This window comes from Oryctolagus cuniculus, chromosome 2 (genome assembly GCF_964237555.1).
Source record: "Oryctolagus cuniculus chromosome 2, mOryCun1.1, whole genome shotgun sequence".
Classification (NCBI taxonomy): Eukaryota; Metazoa; Chordata; class Mammalia; order Lagomorpha; family Leporidae; genus Oryctolagus; species Oryctolagus cuniculus.
The window spans coordinates 70,680,777-70,690,068 of NC_091433.1; the positions used below are offsets into that span (position 1 = coordinate 70,680,777).

The 9,292-nt window shown below is 38.2% G+C and overlaps 1 pseudogene; it reads left to right on the forward strand.

The window, feature by feature from the left end:
* Window positions 1–4,379: 4,379 nt before the first annotated feature.
* On the forward strand, window positions 4,380–5,515 carry LOC100345482 (ADP-ribose pyrophosphatase, mitochondrial pseudogene; annotated as a pseudogene).
* Window positions 5,516–9,292: the final 3,777 nt, after the last annotated feature.

Below are 9,292 nucleotides of genomic sequence, written 5' to 3' on the forward strand. Positions count from 1 at the left end.
TGGAAAAAAAAAGGAAGGTCTAAATGGAAGATCTCTGCAAGTGAGATCCCAGTGGAAAGAACGGGGCCATCAAAGAAGGAGGTACCTTTCTCTGAAGGGAGGAGAGAACTTCCACTTTGACTATGACCCTGTCGGAATAAGATCAAAGTTGGCAAACTCAAAAGGCTTCCATAGCCTTGGCAACTCATGACTAGAGCCTAGGGAGATTAGTGACACCATAAACAAGAGTGTCAAATTGTTCAGTCAACAACAGGAGTCACTGTATACTTACTTCTCATGTGGGATCTGTCCTTAGTGTGTTGTCCAATGTGAAGTAATGCTATAACCAGTACTGAAACAGTATTTTACACTTTGTGTTTCTGTGTGGGTGCAAACTGATGGAATCTTTACTTAATATATATTGAATTGATATTCTATATATAAAGATAATTGAAAATGAATCTTGATGTGAATGGAATGGGAGAGGGAGCGGGAGATGGGAGGGATGTGAGTGGGAGGGAAATTGTGGGGGGGGGGAAGCCATTGTAATCCATTAACTGTACTTTGAAAATTTATATTTACTAAATAAAAAATTTAAAAAAGGTGATGCTGAAGAACATAATTCATACCTTCAATCAATTATTCCTTTTATGACTTCACTGGTGAAAACAGAAATCCACAGAAGTACTTATGTAAACTTTTTAATGTAACACAAATGTGAAGTTTTTTTAAATGAAAGTTATTGGAGCTTAGATGTGTAATTATTTTAGGAAACATTGCAGTAATATCTCATATATATATCAATTTTTGGCATTTAAAATTTAATTCTGGGGCCCATTTTGTGTACCTGTGACACCAGCATCCCAAATGGGTGCTAGTTGACTCCAGGCTGCTCCACTTTGAATCAAAATCTCTGCTAATGGCCAGGAAAAGGCAATGGAAGGTGGACCAAGTGTTTGGACCCTATCACCCATGTGGGAGACCCGAATAACAGTCCCGGCTCCTGGTTCAACATTGTTCAACACTGGCCATTTTAGCTATATGGGCAGGGAATCAGCAAATGGAATATCTTTCTCTTTTTTTCTCTCTCTCTCTGTAATTCTTACTTTCAAATAAAAAATAAGTCTTTTATTAAAAAAGTTCAATTTTAATTTATTCAGTAAATTCCTAGGCATGCCTACTGTGTTCTAGTCCATGGGCTAGAAACATTACGATCAACAAACTTTTTGCTCTTGAAGATCTCTTTGACTTTTGCTTCTTATTTTCTTCTCCAACATCAAGCCAAACTCTATGTAAACAACTATTTTGTGATGCCTCAAATTTCATGAAGTTTAACATTTTGAAGAGTGGCTTTTAAAGCTTTTTCTTACACTCATTTAAGTTATTAAGTACCAGATAAGAAAACAATGTCTGCTAAGAGGGGGCCTAATAATAAATGTTTTGCCAAATATTCACATAGGCCAACGAATATCTGCTGTCATGTTTTTAGAATTATGGAGAGGCCTGGTAGAGGTGCAGACACCCTGTCAAAAAATTTAATATTATTATTTAATCTCAGCAATAAAACAGTACTTCATTATTTATAAAGGAGAAAATTTCCCTTTACATTCTCTTGCTAATTTATTTCTTCTGTACATCAGGTTTAATTCCATACTGCAGCCCTTTGACCTTATAGAGTAATTTAATCTACTGACCAAGAAAATCGTTTTAAATCAATCTTTAACACTGAATAGAAGTAGATAGTTTCATGAAGAGTTAGATGCAATTGAAAGTCAGAATTCAAGACTTATTTGAGGAGGGAGCAGTGCAGGTAGCAATAATATCTATTGGATTCCAATCTCCTTGCCAATATCCTCTTTAAGTAAAAAAGATGACAAAAGAACAGATCAAGACTACACCACAATATGTGGCTCAGGAAATGGATTCAAGAAGAGATAGCTGGTGATTCTTGTCCTAAAATAATTTACACTCATCTTGGTGATATCATATGATAAAGGTATGTGAATTCACCTTTTCCATAGCTGAATAATGTGGCATACTATTCTGTTATTAACAATTTTTTAATTATTCACACTTGTGATTTTGCTGATGAAAATGATATCATCCACATTTTTTGTATATATTTGTCTTTTTTATTTAAAATGAGCTAAATATAGAATTCCTAATGAATAAAAGGAAAATACCACAAATGTTATACTAAAAAGGAGAAAGCATATGTATAGCTTCCTGAATTATACCAGAAGGCCCTACATATTTTAGAATCAAACAGCATAGATGCTTCAGGACACATAAACAGTATAACTGAATCTGAGACATTTCAGAAGTCTTAGAGCCTTATAAATCTTTTTGGAAAAATTCACTGAAGCAATTAAAATTATGCATCAATTAAAAATACAATGAAATTTATGCATACAAATTTATTATTATTCGTGATAAAAGTTACCAAACAAGATGTAACCAAGAAGCAAGGGACTACTCAAACTACTTTTCAAAAGTCTTGAAGTATTTTCTTTGTCATTCAATGATTTATTCATTTTGCCTATTTTTATTCCCACACCCAAACACAAACACACACACATATATTTAAAGAGATATGATGATTAAAAAGTTCAGTTAATGCATACAAAGAAAAGTAACAGTAGTTAAGACCTACAAAAACAAGCCTCATTACAAGGCAGAGTAATGACAAAATCCTAGAACAGGCATTCAACAAAGTGAGGAGAGAAACTTTCCACTGAGAACAAGCATCATTGAAAGGCTATCATATGAAAAAAGAGTCTAAATACTGCATTGAATTTTGAAAGTTATTTTGGAGGAGAGCATTTCAGGCAAGAAAATCTAGCACAAGCAAAATAATAAACAAAAAACTTATGCTCTATGTTCAAAGAAATGAGTAACAGACATGGGAATTAAAGTATAGACAAATAATAGGAAATGAAGTGAGAAGGTAAATTTGGGCCAATTTTTTTTTTTTTTTTTTTTTTTGACAGGCAGAGTGGATAGTGAGAGAGAGAAACAGAGAGAAAAGTCTTCCTTTTGCTGTTGGTTCACCCTCGAATGGCCGCCGCGGCTGGCGTATCGCGCTGATCCGAAGGCAGGAGCCAGGTACGTACCCTGGTCTCCCATGGGGTGCAGGGCCCAAGCACTTGGGCCATCCTCCACTGCACTCCCAGGCCATAGCAGAGAGCTGGCCTGGAAGAGGGGCAACCAGGAAAGAATCCGGTGCCCCGACCGGGACTAGAACTCGGTGTGACAGCACCGCTAGGTGGAGGATTAGCCTAGTGAGCCTCAGCGCTGGCCAAATTTGGGCCAAATTTTAAGTGTCTTAAAGATACCTTGTTCAGGGAGCTCTTCCTGAGCTCACAGCTTATTGTGAAAACAAGTTACCTATCCCACCCTTAGCAGTCCAGACAGGATGGAGAATTGTAAATGAGGTCTTTTGATGGTTTTTGTCCCTGCCTGGTAAGTGAATGACAATCTGATGGTCAAGTTTTTTTTCCTGGAAACTGTACTTACAGCCAACTGCCACTGGTCCTCTTTGGGTTTTCCTGTCTTGGAAACCCCCTCCACGCCACTGTGGCTGGAGTTCCTTGATTCTAGTAAATACTTTTAAATCTAAAAAAAAAAATAAAAATAAAAATAAAAAAAGATACCTTGTTCTCCATGACAGTTCAAAGAACATTTAAGTAAAATGTTAGGAATAGAATTGCTGAAGGCAAGGATATCATTTGGAAGCTTGGCCACAACTCAAGTAATGGAAAATAAGAAAAAAGTCTAACACAATGCCAGTAAGAATTGAAAAGGAGAAAGGTTAAAAGGATGTAATCAAAAATGGAAACCAAAAATCTGGAATTCTTTTAAATGAAGAAAAAAGGGGCATAAAGGATTATTCTTAGATTTTAAGTTGTGCTACACATACTCAAAGAATATGTTATGAGAAAAATAAATAAAAATAAAAAAGTCTGAAAGGAAAGTTAATTTGGAGAGAAGAACCATATATTTGATGACAATTGGTTATGTTTGCTTTATCAGAATATTAAAGTAAAGTCAAAGAGCAAATATGTGGATGTGTAAGTTTGTAGGTCAAGGCATAGGTACTGGGATTGCAATAAAGAATTGAGATCTGTTCATTTAGAAGCAACACCAATCATAGAGAATGTGGGTGGTAAGAATAGACTTTCGGAAAATGGTTACTGTTGGGAGCTAAGTGAAGATATTGGTTGTTAGAGTACATTTTAAAACATCTAAACCAAAGCAGAAATAACTTACAAATCCATTTATTTTCTGTAGAAACAGTGAGTGGAATGGTCAGAGAAATGAAAACCATGGTGTTCAAGCAAGAGTAAAATGGCTCTCAGGAAATGAGATATTGACGCGCCGAGGCCGTCACGGGACTGGGCGCTGGTCGCTGAAGCTTTACCTGCTGAAACTCATTTTCATCCTGTTGGATTCATCTTAATTGCAACATCATGTCTGGTTCTAATAGCATCAAAGGAAATTCCCACAAGGCCCGAACATCTCCTTACCCATGTTCAAAAGTTGAATGAAGCCAGGTTCCCAGTGAGAAAGTGGGCTGGCTAGTTGAGTGGCAGGGCTATAACCCTGTGGAGTACACTGCTGTCTCTGTCCTGGCTGGACCCATGTGGGCAGATCCTCAGATCAGTGAAACTAACTTTTCTCCCAAGTTTAATGAAAAGGATGGGCATGTTGAGAGAAAGAGCAAGAATGGCCTGTAGGAGATTCAAAAAGGAAGACCTAGAAATCCTGCAGGATGGACAGGATTGGTTGGCTGGGGTTTTTGGGGCGATGGGGCCCAAATCATGCTGCAGATCCCATCATAACCAGGTGGAAAAAGGATAACAGTGGAAATAAAATCACCCATCCTGTTTCTGGGAAACACATCTTACAGTTTGTTGCAATAAAAAGGAAAGACTGTGGAGAATGGGCAATCCCAGGGGGCATGGTGGACCCAGGAGAGAAGATTAGTGCTGCACTGAAAAGAGAATTTGGTGAGGAAGCTCTCAACTCCTTACAGAAATCCAGCGCTGAAAAGAGAAATAGAGAAACAGTTGCACAGACTCTTCAGCCAGGATCATCTGGTGATATATAAGGGATATGTAGATGATCCCCGAACACTGATAACGCATGGGTGGAGACAGAAGCTGTGAACTACCATGATGAAACAGGTGAGATAATGGACAATATTACCCTAGAAGCTGGAGATGATGATGGAAAAGTGAAATGGGTGGACATCAGTGATAAACTGAAGCTTTATGCCAGTCACTCTCAATTCATCAAACTTGTGGCAGAGAAACGAGATGCACACTGGAGTGAGGAGTCTGAAGCTGGCTGTCATGGGTCATAGCTGGTGGCCTGTTTGCGTACCAGAGGCCAACCACGGAGCACATACTGAGACGAAGGCACTAGCACAGAACTCAGACCAGGGAACTGCACAAGGTAGCCTGCTTGGCCTATGCACTTTCACAACTTTATTCTGTGAAGAATCCTAATCAGAATAAATTCCATTTCAGCCATACCTGCTGCTTTCCCTGTGGTTCCTGTTTGCTTGTTCTTTCTCCCACTGATCTGAGGCCTAAAATATTCCCATCACAGCATCTCCTATAGGAGCAGTACCACCACTGAATGTGTAATTTAGTGTCAGTCTGGTTTTTCTTTAAATTATTTGTTTCACATTTTGCTTTGCATGACCTTATACTGAAATTCATTTCAAAAGCAAAAACTTGCTATATGCTTGCCCATAGTCATCAGTTTTATGAAAAATTTCAGTTACTTTGAATAAATAAAGGTCAGTAAAGGTCAAGATCAACAAACAACAGCTACAACAACAAAGAAACGAGATATTTACTGTTGTCAAATATAAAAAATCAATCAAAATAAAGAATGGGAAAAGGTTTACAGAACAGTTAGTATCAAGTATTTATAGTGAAAGCCACAAGAAGTTAAAGTTAGTCTACAAGAAGTGAAGGAATGATGGGATTTTTGTGAAAGCTCCAGAGTACAAGAGGTTGACACAAAATACTGGAGAGAATGGCAATGGGAGGAAAGCTTTTTTAAGAAGGGAAAATGTAATTAGCACATTTGAAGGCAGAGAAAATGTGAAAAGAAATGGAAAACTATAAAACCTGGTTATTATTTGATGGAACATGTTTTCAAGAAAGAAAGAGTTAATATCAAAATTCAGATAGAGAGTTTGGAGAACTATGGCTATTTTCTTCTTTTCTTTGGGACAAGAAGGGAGAATATGAAGTTGGATATATATGAAGTCTTTGTATGGCTGAGATCATTTAAAGTGGCATTGATACACAGAATTAAATGGACAGTGAGGATATCAACCTGGTAATGGAGAAATAGAATAAATTAGTGTGTAAAGGGTTGAAATTCCTTCAGAGAATAATGGAATATTAAATCAGAATACAGAGTAATAGTGCAACATGAGTAGTGTTGGGCAGTAGGATCTTTAGAGGCACTGGTGTTTACTTTCTCCAGAAATGCAAAAATTGTCTCAAAGCAGTGAAGAAAGAAGGCTATAAGGATAATTCTAAGTTGGGGGTTATTAGGAGACACACAGCAAAAGTCAAATGAATGAGGGATTTGTTGATATTAATAAGACAATTAAAGAAGCTTACACAGATATCACCATCTAAGTGAAGGAGAAAAGTGAAGTCAGATAGAGGCTGATAAACCAGAAATAAAAGAACAGTTCAAGGTCTTAGATTTCCCAGTGAAAACAAAGTTCATGTTAGTTGCTCATTAATGCATGAAAAAGATGGAACTTGATACTTCTACATTTTCTAAATTCAAAAATCAATAAGATAGATTGGTGACCCATACTGAGCAAAAGAGTAAGCTCTTATTGATCAAAAATTGTTGAGTGAGATCTGATTAAGTAAATATGCTGACTGAGAATTAGCATTATATGTATGCATTTATTTCTACAAGTAACTAGGTACATGAGATTTTGCCACATGTACTATCTTTATTTCTAACAGTCATGGGATTATTTGAAATGATGAACATTGCCTATCACAACCAATAATAGTGATATTAATGATATATTTAATTAACAGTAGATACCTATATATATTCTACTCCTACCTTTCTCTATCTATTTGTGTGTCAATAAATGTATATTTTCACTGGATTTTTTAATCTATAAAAATTCTGAGTAGCTTTCATAGACTTTGGTGTGTAAATCCTCTTCTTCTCACATACCACCATCTTCGCTACCAGATATTTTGAGCTTCTCTATAAGGAGAGGTGAATTGTTTCTAATCCACACATAAATATTCTATATAAATAATGTAAAGCAAAATACACCCCAATAATTTTTTTTATTTCTTTATTTATTCAAAAGTCAGAGTTACACAGAGAGAGGAGAGGCGGGGAGGGGGGAGGTCTTCTATTGGATGGTTCACTACCCAATTGGCCACAATGGCCAGAGCTGCACTGATCTGAAGCCAGGAGCCAGGAGCTTCTTCTGGTCTCCCATGGGGTACAGGGGCCCAAGGACTTGGGCCACCTTCCACTGCCATCCCAGGCCATAGCAGAGAACTAGATAAGAAGTGGAGCAGCCGGGTGTCGAACCAGCACCCATATGGGATGCTGGCGCTTCAGGCCAGGACGTTAACCCGCTGCGCCACAGCGCTGGCCCCTGCCCATTAGGATTTTTAGAAAATCCATGGGGAAAAGGGACTTGTATGATGACATTCATTGGGGGTTAAAAATAAAGAAATAATAAATTATCAACACAATAATAATTTTTCATTAATTTTATTTTATTTCTTTAAAAGATTTATGTTATTTATTTGAAAGGCAGAGTTAGAGAGAGAGTGAGGGAGGGACAGAGAGATGGCTTCGATCTGCTGGTTCACTCCCTAAATGGCCACAACAACTAGGGCTGGGCAAGACCAAAGCCAGGAGCCAGGGGCTCCTTCTGGGTCTCCCTTGTGGGTGCAGGGGCCCAAGCAGTTCGGCCATCCTCCATTGCTTTCCCAGGTGCATTAGCAGGCAGCTGGAATAGGAGTGGAGCAGCGAGGACTCAAACTGGTGTCTGTATGGGATGCCAGCATTGCAGGCGGCAACTTTATCCCCTTTGCAACAATGCCGGCTCCAATAATAGGTTTAATTACCTTGGAAAGGGTTCCACCAAACGTTGATGAAAAATCAGATACATGTAAATCTAAGGACATTTCATTTTTATCATCTTCTAATTAGGTACTATGGTATTTTCCTATACCATATTTTTAATACACCAATTGACATAAAATACAATTTGCCAAAATTTACAAAGTATATAATGCCTGCAAATCAAACTCTAGTGAATAAATGTATTATATTTTTAACAATTCAGAAAGGCCTTAATGATGATGGTCATTGTCAAAAACAGATTGCCTCTCAGCTATCTTAAATCATGATAATCAATGTACATTTTACAAATCAATTTTGCACTCACTACCCCAAATTTATAAAAAAAAAAAAAAAAAAAGTGTAAGAGCCGTAATTGTTATCTGTGTTGGACAACTATTCATCTTGTATTATAAGAAAATATATATTCATAAATTATAGGGCCGGCGCCGTGGCTCAATAGGCTAATCCTCCACCTTGCGGCGCCGGCACACCGGGTTCTAGTCCCGGTTGGGGCGCCGGATTCTGTCCCGGTCGCCCCTCTTCCAGGCCAGCTCTCTGCTATGGCCAGGGAGTGCAGTGGAGGATGGCCCAGGTGCTTGGGCCCTGCACCCCATGGGAGACCAGGAAAAGCACCTGGCTCCTGGCTCCTGCCAGGATCAGCGCGGTGCGCCGGCTGCAGCGGCGGCCATTGGAGGGTGAACCAACGGCAAAAGGAAGACCTTTCTCTCTGTCTCTCTCTCTCACTGTCCACTCTGCCTGTCAAAAAAAAAAAAAAAAAAAAAAAAAAAAAAAAGAAAATATATATTCATAAATTATGAGAGAAAACTCTATTCTTTCTATAAGGGATGTGATGTCAAAAGTGCAGGTATTAATTGCTCTGTCCACACCTTGGAATTGCCTCCAAAATATTACTTTGTTTTAAGGAAAGGCAGCAGAAGGGTATGGTTTTAGGTTGTGAGCTTGGTTAGAGGAGGGCAAACTTCAATGAGAACGAAAGACAAAAGTACAAGGGAAATGATTTTTCCTTCTATGAAGCAGTTCAGAGAGAAGCAGCCTAGGTCTGGAGTGTGGCTTTGTTACCTTCAACACATGACTTCCAAGAATTCCCCAAGTGTTCACCAAACTCAAGTTAGAGACTGAGGTGAAGAGAGAGCCCTGGGCAAAT